Genomic DNA, 11,797 nt, shown 5'->3' with positions numbered 1-11,797 from the left:
TTCCATTTCTAGAGCACAGGCAGAGCCCATGTAGCATAATTCTTAAGGACCCTAGGCCTTTTGTAATGATAAATGGGAATTGGTTCCACCTTAAGGTCACAGGCTGCATTAGCCCCTCATAAGAGAGCCAGCCTGTCCTTTGAAGCTTTGATGCCCGGCCTTGACTTTTCCTCGCTATGAGAGTCCTAGATGGCATCTTCTTCCAACAGAAGGCTGCTTCACCTACGCTGGAAACGTGTTGTTCCCAGGCCACCTTCCTGAATATCTCCGCTGGATCTTCTGGAGAACTCACTGCAGCGCCTGTGTCGGAACCTGCCCCTTCACTTTCACTTTTACATTTAAGGATGCCTTCTTTCCTTCCGTTTCAGGGACCAGCTTCTGCGAGTTTCAGACTTTTCTTCTGCACCTTTCTCACCTCTCTTGCCCTTCACAGAGTCGAAGGGAGTTAGGGTCTTGCTCTGGCTTAGGCTTCAGAGAGTGTTGTAGCTGGTCTGATCTTCCATGCAGACCACTAGAACTTCCTCCCAATAAGGCTTTTTTCCTTTCTCAACATCCATGTGTTCACTGAAGCAGCAGTTTTAATTTCCCTCAAGCACTTCTTTGCATTCACACCTCAGAGAATCGTTTGGCATAGGAGGCCTAGCTTTTGGCCTCTCTCAGCTTTTGACTTGCCTTCCTCTCTAAGCTTAATCACTTCTAGCTTTTGATTTAAAGTGAGAAACACGTGACTCTTCCTTTCACTGAGCATTAGGATTATGAATTGGGCCTAATTTCAATATTGTTGTGTCTCAGGGAATAAGGAGACCTGAAGAGAGAGAGGGAGGTGGGGAAGCAGTCATTCCACGCAGCAGTCAGATGCACACACTTATCAATCAAATTCATCACCTTTGATGGTGCCCAAAACAATTACAGTAGTAATATGAAAGACTGGAGAAGGGAACAGCAACCCTTTTCAGTAATCTTGCCTGGGGAATTCTATGGACAGAGGAGCCTGGTGGGTTACAGTCCATGGGGTCAAAAAGAGTCAGACATGACTGAGCAACTGAGCAATTAACATGAAAGATCACTGATCACAGATCATCATAACAAAAATAATAATGAAGTTTTGAAACATTTTTGAGAATTACCAAGAGAGTGTGTCAGTCACTCAGTCAAATCCAACTTTTTGCAGCCCCATGGACTGTAGCCTGCCAGGCTCCTCTGTTCAGAGGATTCTCCAGGCAAGAATACTGGAGTGGGCTGCCATTCCCTTCTCCAGGGAATCTTCCCAACCCAAGGATTGAACCTGGATCTCCTCCATTGCAGGCAGATTCTTTACTGTCTGAGCCACCAGGGAAGCCATTTGAGAATTACCAAAATGTGACGTAGATACACAAAGTGAGAAAATACTACTAGAAAAAATGACACCAATAGATTTGCTCAAAGCAGGGATGCCACAGACTTTCAATTTGTTAAAAAAAAAAAAAAGGCAATATCTGCAAAGTGAAATGCAATAAAATGAGATATGCCTATAATAATGAAAGATAGCTAAAAATCTCCATATTATTGGAAATCAATATGCTTCTGAATAACCCATAGGTTTGAAATCATCACAGGGGAAACTGGAAATTATTTCTATTGAACAATAGCAAATACTACTTAACAGAATTATGAGATGCAGGTAATGCTGTATTTAGAGGAAAATATATAGCCTTATATTGTATGTGAGGTGGGACTAACACTAAGAATAAATGAGTTAACCATTCATCTCAGGACATTTGGAAAAGAACACCAAAACAAGTAAAATGAAAATATCAAGAAAGAATATTAAAAGGACCACAGGTTAAAAAATAAAAAGAAAATATTTATTAGAGTAGATACACATATTGGTTATTTGGAAGAAACTACAATTAGTGTCACTACCCTGTGAGATTCATTAGGAATAAAGGAAAAAGGCAGAAGGGCTTCCCTGTTGGCTCAGTGGGTAAAGAATCCGCCTGCAGTACAGGAGACGAGGGTTTGATCCCTGGGTCAGGAAGATCCCGTGATGAAGGGAATGGCTATCTACTCCAGTATCCTCGCCAGGAAAATCCCACTGACGGAGGAGCCTGGCGAGCTACAATCCCTGGTGTTGCAGAGAGTCAGTCGCGACTCGCACGTACGGCACACGGCTTCAGCATGCTGATACTCCAACGCACAAGCAGATACCATCAAACACGAGAAGAGAAACACCGTCACAGGTCATCAGATAGGAAAAAGGCAGTAACGGTGTTGTTTCAAAAATCCAACAATTCTCCAAATAAACCTGAAAATGAAGACAGAATGGCCAGTTTATAAAAACTTGGCACTTAAAGCATGGAAAGCCTATAATCATCAAAGAAACTGAATCATAAGTGAAAATTTTTTCCCTCAAAGAAAACTCCAGATCTAGACAGCTTCACTGGAAAATTCAACCAAAAAAAAAAAAAATAAGCCAGGATAGATAAGTAAATTTTATGAATCCAATATACTGAAATACTTACAGCAATAAAAATGAACAAACAACAGCTACACTTGAATAAAACTCACAAATATAATTTTGAACCAGAAGAGTGAAGTACATAAGTATATCTAGGAGAATAGTCCATCGATTTGAAGGTCAAAACCCTGTGCAGTTGGTAAAGAATCCACCTGCCAATGCAGGAGATGAAGGAGATGAGGGTTCGATCCCTGGGTCAGAAAGATGCCCTGGAATAGGAAGTGGCAATCCACTCCAGTATGCTTGACTGGGAAACTCCATGAACAGTGGAGCTGGCAGGCTCCAGTCCAGGGGTTGCAAAGCGTGGGACACGGCAGCACACACGTGCATGCACGCAGCCTGTCATGATGAACTGGGAGTCACCTACTTCCGGGGAAGAAAGGGCAGACCATTCTCCCACAGCCAGGACAGCACTTAAAACCCTTTCTCTTACAAAACTAAATCACGCAGTTAATTCTAGGACCTGACACTGTCTAGGAAACTGAGCTGCACGTGCATGATGAGTTTATACGCTCCTTTCTTCAGCCTTTGCCACTTACTCAAGGCCTAAGCTACACAGCTGGCACTCAATAAAGTTTTGCTGGTTGAAGAAAAAAAACAGAAGTGTCTCTTTCCACTTCTCAGATATATTTAGGCTATGGATCCCATCAAAGAGGCTGAAAGCTTTGGCAGTTTGGAAAATGCTGAGAATAACAAAGAAACATTTCCAAGGCACAACTTGGAACTGCCCCTACATCTTTTACGAAAATCTCCCACTTGACATTCTTGACAAGTACACTCCCTCTTCATAACTTCTTTTCAATGCGTGGAAAAAATCCTAGAGGTCAGAACAGCTCTACCACCACTATGTTGGAATCATCAATCCTTCCTACATCATGACATCATTCACATCAATGCTGTTATAAATACAATATACGTTAGAGATACAAAATGTTAAAGGCAATGCTGATGAGCAGACTTTCTGATGATAAATTGGGCTTTTCTCTACTTAGTTATCTAGTGGGGAAGTCCCACATTCTTAACACGTTGAAGAAAAAAAAAAAGCCTTCTGTTGCCAAGAAGTTTTCAAAAGTTACTATTTTTGTAGAGCCTATAAGAATTCAGCACATTCACTGTGCATGCTGACTGGGCAGAAGCGTTTAACTCACAGACCCTATTTCCAGAGCCGGGTTGCCATCTGGGCTGGGCACAGATGTTTTGGCAGGACAAGAACTCTTCCAAATACAAGTTTTTGTTCATTGTATTAAAACAAAAGCAGCCCTGTTAATTTCAGTCCCATTCAGGACCAAGTTTGGCGGGGGGGTGGAAAGAATCAATATTTGCTAAGACGAGAAGAACAAAATCAGTAGGGGGAAAACAATTATTTGCTGGCTTTTCAGAGAATATTACAAATAATGACGGTTCCAAACCATAAAAAATACTGTTCAAAGAATTGCCTGACACGAGCCCTTTAATCTGTGATTCAGTTTACCCTTTGGTTCATCCTTTCTATGGAGAACTTGAATCCATGAAAATTTGTGTAGGAATACAAACTAATTGCCATGCAAATACCAACCCTCTCTGGAGCTGAACGCTTTCAGCTGGAAGGGATCACACAGCAGCCAAGCTCATCGAGACATGCTCAGATCGGCAAGAGGGCAAAAGATGTTTGCCTTATACAATAGCAAAAGCTTAGGTGCCCTTGAGACAGGCAAGCGTAATATATTTCACAATTCCAAGCATTAGGCATTCTGGAAAAATGAACCAATTCCAGCCAACTCCTTCAAAGTCAGCCAAGAAAAACAGACCCTGTTTCTTCTACTAGCTACTAATGTCCTTCCTTAAGACACCATGAAATTAAAAGGTGATTGCTCCTTGGGAGGAAAGCTACGACAAACCTAGACAGTGTATTCAAAAGCAGAGATATCACTTTGCCAACAAAGCTCCATGTAGTCAAAGCTGTGGTTTTTCCAGTAGTCAAGTATGAATGTGAAAGTTGGACCATGAAGAAGGCTGACCACGGAAGAAATGATACTTTTGAACTGTGATACTGGAGAAGACTGAGAGACCCCTGGACAGCAAGGAGATCAAACCAGTCCATCCTAAAGGAAATCAACCCTGAATATTCATTGAAAGGACTGATGCTGAAGCTGAAGCTCCAGTACTTTGGCCACCTGATGCAAAGAGCTGACTCATTGGAAAAGACCCTGATGCTGGGAAAGATTGAAGGCAGAAGGAGAAGGGGATGACAGAGGATGAGATGGTTGGACGGCATTACTGACTCAAAGGACATGAATTTGAGCAAGCTCCGAGAGATGGTGATGGACAGGGAAGCCTGGCCTGCTGCAGTCCATGGGGTTGCAAAGAGCTGGACATGACTGAGCAACTGAACAACAAGATGTTATTAAAGTATAAGCACTGGTAGAAGATAAAATAATGTTTCATCAGATGCAATCATTCATAAATAGATTATCACTCAGTAGAAATCATGTTCTCCCTGGAACAAAGGGATCATTAAGCCCATACATGAGTCACTTTATTAACATGAGGATTCAGGTTGGATTTCTCGAAGCCAGAGGCTGGCCTCTTTCAGGATGCCAGGATTCCTTCAAGGATGGGGAAATCAAGGGTCCCCGAAATCAGAGAGAAGGAGCCTTCTGATGGAGAGGGTGTGCGTATGTACTCAGTCACTCGGTCATGTCCGACTCTTTGCAACCCCATGGGCTGCAGCCCACGAGGCTCCTGTGTCCATGGAAGTTTCCAGACAAGAATACTGGAGTGGGTTGCTGTTTCCTCCTCCAGGGGATCTTCCCAACCCAGGGACTGAATCTGTGTCTCCTGCATCTCCTGAATCAGCAGGCAGATTTTTTTTTTTTTTTTTTTTACCACTGAGCCACCTGGGAAGCTGCTCTGATGGAGACAAGGGCATTGAAATCGCTCTCTGTTGTTTCAGGACTAACGAAGACTCCCAGCTCCTGGCGCCCACGTCAGAGGTTTTTCTGCCTTCGGTGATTTGCCCAGTACACCTGAGGATGGGGCAGGTGGTGACAGCCGCTGACTCCGTTTGCTGGTGGGGAAGCTGAGCCAGCGCTCCGTGAACCAGCCGGGCCGAAATGAGCCTCTGACACAGCTCTGAGACGGCTCCCCTGTCCCCGGGCCTCATCTGTTTAGACAGTGATCGTGCAGCTGGGTGTGGCCCCACTTACCACCTGGGTGGTTCCCGCCGCATAATCCTAGACTCCAGACACTGACGTTCCACTCAGCTTTCTCTGCGTGTGTTCTTCTTCACAATAAACAAAAACACTCAGCTCGGAGGTGGAGGGCCAAGGCCAGCCCATCACTGGGCTCCAAGGCTGGCATCCTGGACATCCCTCAGGATGGGAGGAGAGTCCTCTGGCCTCCCCAGAAGGTGAACCATCGCTCGCAAACCAGTCTTTCCTGCCTGGCGAGGCAGGAGTCCACGTGACCTCACAGCAGTCAGGAAGGAGCCACATGGAGCCACCACCCATGGAGGGACAGAGGAGCAGGTTCTGAAGGGCAGGGCCTTGAAGGATGGTGCAGAAGAGCCTCTGGACTGAGAGGACAACGGGGAACGGGGCCACGGAGGCCCCAGGGGCAGCGTGCTAGGCAGGGGCTCTGATTAGGGAGACAGGGCTGGGAGAAGGTGAGAGGGGGGAGAATAAGACCTGGGAAAATTAAGCCCAAAACATCAATGATGGGGGCCCGATGACCCGCCAGCAGGTCTTGACGAAAAGCAGGCAAGGTAGGAGGTGTCAGGAAGAGGGGACCAGTCCCTGGGCTTTACCATGGCGATTCTTGGAGCTCATTTACTGCAAAAACTCGACCTGCGGGGATTTGAAAGCTTTCCAGATTGTTGATCTGTGTCCACAGCGGAACGCATCTGGTTCGGGAGTGTGGTTTGGGGATAAGGGTCAGTTCCCAGAGCGACGCCTTCTTCCCCGTCTCTAGGGGCCCATGTGGGGAGATGCTCTGCAGACAGCCCGAGACTCCAATGGGGAAAAGCTCGGGGCAGGGAACTTGGCCGGAGCTGGAAAAGAGCAACTTTAGGAGAGAGCGCTCAGGACACGTGAGGGCCTCTGTCAGGCGGCGGAGGCGTTTCTCATCGGCGACGGAGGGGCCATTGGTGGAGCTGTAGGACACAGGCCGGAAGGCAGGAAAGGAGAGATGGGGAGAGTTCTGCAATGAGCCAGACTGTCCACAGCACCAGGGCCCCAGGCAGGGCAGGGGGCTGCAAGGCCACCTCCCCAGAGCATGGCTCATACAAGACAGTCCTGCTTTGGCCAGAGACCAAACAAGAGGCTTCCAAGCTCCTTGGTACCAAAGTGCTGTGATCACACCCACACCCAGAGCAGCTGGTCGCAGGGAGCACCCTGACAGGTGCGCCGGGCGGGGTCCCAGGGCCCGCTGACTGCTGCTCCAAGAGCCCGCCAAGAGGCCCCCACAAGGCAGGGCATGCCCGTGGGCTCCCCTCCCTGGACCGCAGCCCTGCCCATCAGATGCCCTCCCTGCATCGCCCCAGAGGCCTGGGCTCCCGAGAGCTGACCTTGCGTCTCCCCAGCTCTGCTTTGGGTATCTCGAAACACTTGCCGCTCCAGGAGGATTCACAGCAGAGCAACCAGCAGATGCTACTGATCAGGACCCTTTTCTGGCAGCTTGTCGTTAAGCCTCTACCAGTGCACCACCGGTTCGGGGCAAACTCCATGGGAGCCCAAAGCGTCAGAGTCTCGCTTCTCGGAGACATCCCGTCTGGTCGTCTCTCCATGTCCATGCCCGACCCAGGAGTTCACGTCGGTCTCACTCAGGGAGCTGCACCTGACTCCCCTCCCCTGCCCTCCTGCCCCGCACTGCTCTCACCCCCTCTCGCACCATCTCACAGCGCATGGGCGGTGAGCAGCAGCCACTAAGCTGAGAGTGAGCTCACTAGACCTTCCAGCCAGCCTCGGGGTAGGCCTTCTCCTAGCACTGCCCCCAGACAGCTCTGCGACTTGCCTCCAGATACCCCCAGCAACGTTAATCAAAAGGCAGCTCCTCTTTGGGGGAGGGGGGGAAGACAGCACATAATTTCAGCACAGATTTAGCCCCTGATGGCTTGTGCTTTATCTTCACCCTGAGTGAGACTGCCTTCCCCGTAGGAAAGAGGCAGAAGAGAGTCTGTGATTACAACTTGCTGAAGAAAATCAACAGAAAGGACTGTTTTACGTGGGTACCAATTAAAGCGCTCACACACACACAGAGTGGAGCGGGAGCCCGTGCTGACATGCGGCCTGGGAACAAGAACGAATGCCCTTTAGATGCTTTCGTCCGGGAGACGTCTTTTGACGCGTAGGAATGAGTGGTCTTGGGCGGTTCCACAAACCTCTGAGTTTCTCCTTCTTTACGTGTGAGACAAGACGGTCCGCTCTCGCCCCTTCTGTAGGACCACAGGAAGGAGAAAACGCCTGTGAAGATACAGGGTGGATTTAAAACCTTCCATAAACGTGATTCCGAGGACCTAGCTGATGGTGTTATGAGCCAATCTGTAATGAGAGCTCAGCGTTTAGACTAGAAAATTGAGGCCAGGACGCTTCCAGATGTCCCAACAGAACATCCCGCTTCAGGAATCAAAGGGGGCCTTTGGTGTCAGGTTTTTATGGACATCTATCCAGAAGCTATGGTTTTTCCAGTGGTCATGTATAGATGTGAAAGTGGGCCATAAAGAAAGCTGAGGGCCAAAGAATTGATGCTTTTGAACTGTGGTGTTGGAGAAGACTCTTGAGAGTCCCTTGGAGTACAAGGAGATCCAACCAGTCCATCCTAAAGGAAATCAGTCCTGAATATTCATTGGAAGGACTGAGGCTGAAGCTGAAACTCCAATACTTTGGCCACCTGATGCAAAGAACTGACTCATTGGAACAAACCCTGATGCTGGGAAAGATTGAAGGCGGGAGGAGAAGGGAACAACCGAGGATGAGACGGCTGGATGGCATCACTGACTCAATGGACATGGGTTTGGGTAAACTCCGGGAGCTGGTGATGGACAGGGAGGCCTGGCGTGCCACAGTCCGTGGGGTTGCAGAGCCGGACATGACTGAGCGACTGGACTGGACTGATCCAGAGGCCCAGAGCATTTGTCCCGTGCGCTGACACAGCGCTTACAGGGGCGGCACCGCGACTGCAGAGAACAAAGGCGCGGCCACCCCTCCACGGGGCTTCCGGGCTGGAGTCTCACAGCTCGAGGCCGACGCGGCTGCTCCAGGGGTTTAGAAAAACTGCCAGAGGGAAGCAGCTGGCCGGCGGGCCACTACCCGGTACCTGGGAGGATATAAAAACCACTCTGCGTTTTAGGGTCGTGTCCACCTCGGACTCTCTCAGGGATGAGGAGAAAACAGACTTCCCTCCCCAGGCCCTGGAACAAACCCTGCCCTCTACAAGCTGGCCAGGATGGCTGATCCGGAGAGTATTTTCACAGCTGTGAGGAGACATTTCCACTGGAGTCTTTAAAAATAAGTTGTCATCCCTCCCACCAGCCCCCAGCACTCCCAGGAGTAGTGACCCACGTAGAGCTCACCTCTCACTCCAACTGAAGAAAGCTCAGGGACAGGCATGCTCCGTTTGTGCTCTGTCCACCAGCCAAACCCAGCCTCAGGCAGCGCGTAGCCCCTGAGGGTCGCGTCACCTGTGCCCCGGGGTCTTCTGTGGCCTCTCAGAGTCTGAGCCAGCAGGTTTCCAGCAGGCAGGCCAGAGGGGAGAGAGAGACCCCCTGCCCGCGTGGCATTCAGCAGCTCCCCAGGGGCCTGCCAGGCTTGTTTAGCCAGCTGAGGCCTCGAACCTGCCAAGACTTCAGAGAGAGTGCGAGAGCGGCTAGGCAGAGCCAGGGGTTGGCGGAGTGGGGGGACAGGGAGATGGTCTTTACTGCCCTGGCCCAGCTCCGCACCAGCGCAGCACCCCCACCCGGCATCCGAGTCCAGGGCCCACCTGACTGTTGATACACGTGCCCCTCACACTCCAGCCTGCAGGGCGACCGGCAGCCATTTCAAGACTGACAGCAGTGTGCAAGGTAATTCTTCTGCGTGCGTTGGTCAGAAGACAGAGCCGGTGCAGCTCGGCCCCCACCCCCACCCTGGGGAGCCTGGTGTGGGGGCGGAGGGGAGCAGAAGGGCTGGGGGGCCGCAATCCCAGTCTCCTCCTTCCCTTCCACTGAGGCCAGACCCCTGGTGGCCGATGAGATGGCAGGTTCGGGGACCTAGAGACACATTTTCTATGCAGTTCAGTAATTTTCTGGAACAGCTGCACGAACATGGGCCATTTCCCTGGGAAGATGCCCTCCCCACTTTTCTGTTAACCCACTGAGGACTCTGCCTGCCAGTGCCTGGGAGGGGGCCTGGGGATCGTGCAGGCAGGCGCCAAGGTCTGAGCCCAGGGACGGCAGGGGTCACATCCACTCCAGGATGAAACGGCACATCGAGGTCCCAGCCCGCTACCCAATACTGCCCTGGGGGCTGGAATCTGGACAGGGTGGGTACTCACCCGCCTTGAGGAGTTTGAAGACCATGGGGAGGGGGGCAAGAGGCAGAGGGACCCCGCCTGGGACACAGGGCTCCAGCCGCACCTCGGAGCCATGGCCGAGGACCCAGGGGGCAGGGGTGCGGTGGTGCAGTCAGGGCTGAGAGGTCTCTGAGCATTCTGGGCCAGGCTCCAAGATGACCTAGCTCCCCAGCAGCAGCATGTGTCCGAACCCTGTGCTGACGCCAGCACGTGCCGCTTCCATCACCGCAGGGAACCGAGACAACCACAGCCCACAGCTTAGGGGCCCCGTGGGCTGCAGCATCTACCCACCGTCAGCACCACCAGCCCGTTAGAGAAGAGCGCGGCGTCCGGCTTCACAGAGGTGGAGACGGAGAGGCGAGCCAGTCGACAGCTTTGCCGACAGGTGCCTGATAGGAGATGGCGGGGTGGGACCAGGCCCAGAGCCTCTGCTCTGCACGTGGGTCCTCCTCAGCACGTCCCCCCACGTGACAGTGACCCAGCTCCTCGGAGGCCCAGCGCTGCGCCCCGGAACTCCCCTGGACGAGGCTGGGAGAGTGGTCCGCATTGTTACAGAGGTGCTTGCTGCCTGCGCGTTCTCTGCAAACACGAGCACTCTGCGGAGCCGGTTTTCCCTTCTTTCCTCATTCTCCTTGCCCTGGTGTGAGAACAGGAAGGCCACCCAACAAGGACAAAGGCTGCTCGCCCCCGCCCCCCCTGCCTCCTCCTGAGAGCTGGCTCTAGCGAAGGACTCAGCCACCACCAGCTTGCCTGGCCCAGACTCACAGCAGGGAGCTGATAGGGGGAGAGTCACGGTGGACAGAGGAATGGCTCCAGGGTGCCCTGCTCAAAGGTGGGGGCCCAGGGAAGCGGAGGTGGACGGATGACACGTGGGGTACCCCCCGTCGTTGGTTGGGGTGATATCTGGCTTTCTCTGAAAAGCTTGAAATTGACTCAGCCCAGGTTGTTTTTTGGTCGGGCCGCCTGACGTCTCTGAGTCCCCACTGCATAAAGGGGTGCAGAGCCCCTGACTAGGCCCACCTGATGACAGCCACCCCGACCTGGGGTAGGGGTGCAGTGAGCAGCTGGCTGAGGCTGGCAGGGTCCCGGCCCCTTCTGCTCCTGTTGCCTCCTGCCTCGACCCCCAGACACCACCTCCTTCCTCCCCGTCCTCCCTGTATCTCCTCTCGTCTCCTGACAGGTAGGGGACCCCGACTCTTCTGCGTCAGGGCCAAGAGATCACGCTGCCTGTCCCCTCCAGGTGTCCCAAGGGGCCACAGTGCCAGAGCTTTCCTACCGGGTACCAAGCAGGGAGCGCTGCTTCTGGGTCCGTACCCGCTGGGGGAGCTGACCCCGTGTTAGCACCGCCCCCTCCTGCCAGCCCGCTCTGTGAGTGTCCTAGAAAGGGAGGTCCACTCCCAGGAGCATCTCCCACGCCTCCCTCCCCAGGACCATGCTCGCATCAAACCGCCCACGGAGATGTGATAACGAAGCATTTTTGCGCACACGTGGCACGCCATCTTCTAAAGGCTTTGGATTGCATTGGCTCAGCATTCAGCCCGGCGCAGCTGCAGATGAAAAGCTTCAGAAATGTGTATTGACTAAAATGTCTCCAAGACGGCACGTGATCTCTGCGAGAGGAGTTTTTTCCTTTCTCTCCCTTGTTCCTTTTCACTTGGCTTTTTCTCACTTTTAAGAAACACAGTCATTAAAGAAGATCCCTAAGGAAATGAAGCCCAGAACACGGTGTTAACATATCATAGAAGTTCTGACTTTCAATACCCAATTCCCCAGAAA

General features: G+C 51.6%; 1 long non-coding RNA gene across 2 annotated transcripts; it reads right to left on the bottom strand.

Annotated features, from left to right (window-relative positions):
* Window positions 1-1,822: 1,822 nt before the first annotated feature.
* Window positions 1,823-11,342, bottom strand: LOC113890236. 2 transcript variants are annotated; one of them, XR_003510464.1, is made up of 3 exons: window positions 9,045-11,342; window positions 5,683-7,935; window positions 1,823-2,284 (listed from the first exon to the last, which is right to left on the bottom strand). It is a non-coding gene; the product is annotated as an uncharacterized LOC113890236 (long non-coding RNA). The 2 variants fall into 2 exon arrangements; XR_003510465.1 differs by lacking the exon at window positions 1,823-2,284 and adding an exon at window positions 5,357-5,502.
* Window positions 11,343-11,797: the final 455 nt, after the last annotated feature.

This window comes from Bos indicus x Bos taurus, chromosome 3 (assembly GCF_003369695.1).
Source record: "Bos indicus x Bos taurus breed Angus x Brahman F1 hybrid chromosome 3, Bos_hybrid_MaternalHap_v2.0, whole genome shotgun sequence".
NCBI lineage: Eukaryota > Metazoa > Chordata > Mammalia > Artiodactyla > Bovidae > Bos > Bos indicus x Bos taurus.
Note: the sequence above shows the minus strand (reverse complement) of the source record. Positions and strands in the feature narration are given on the sequence as shown.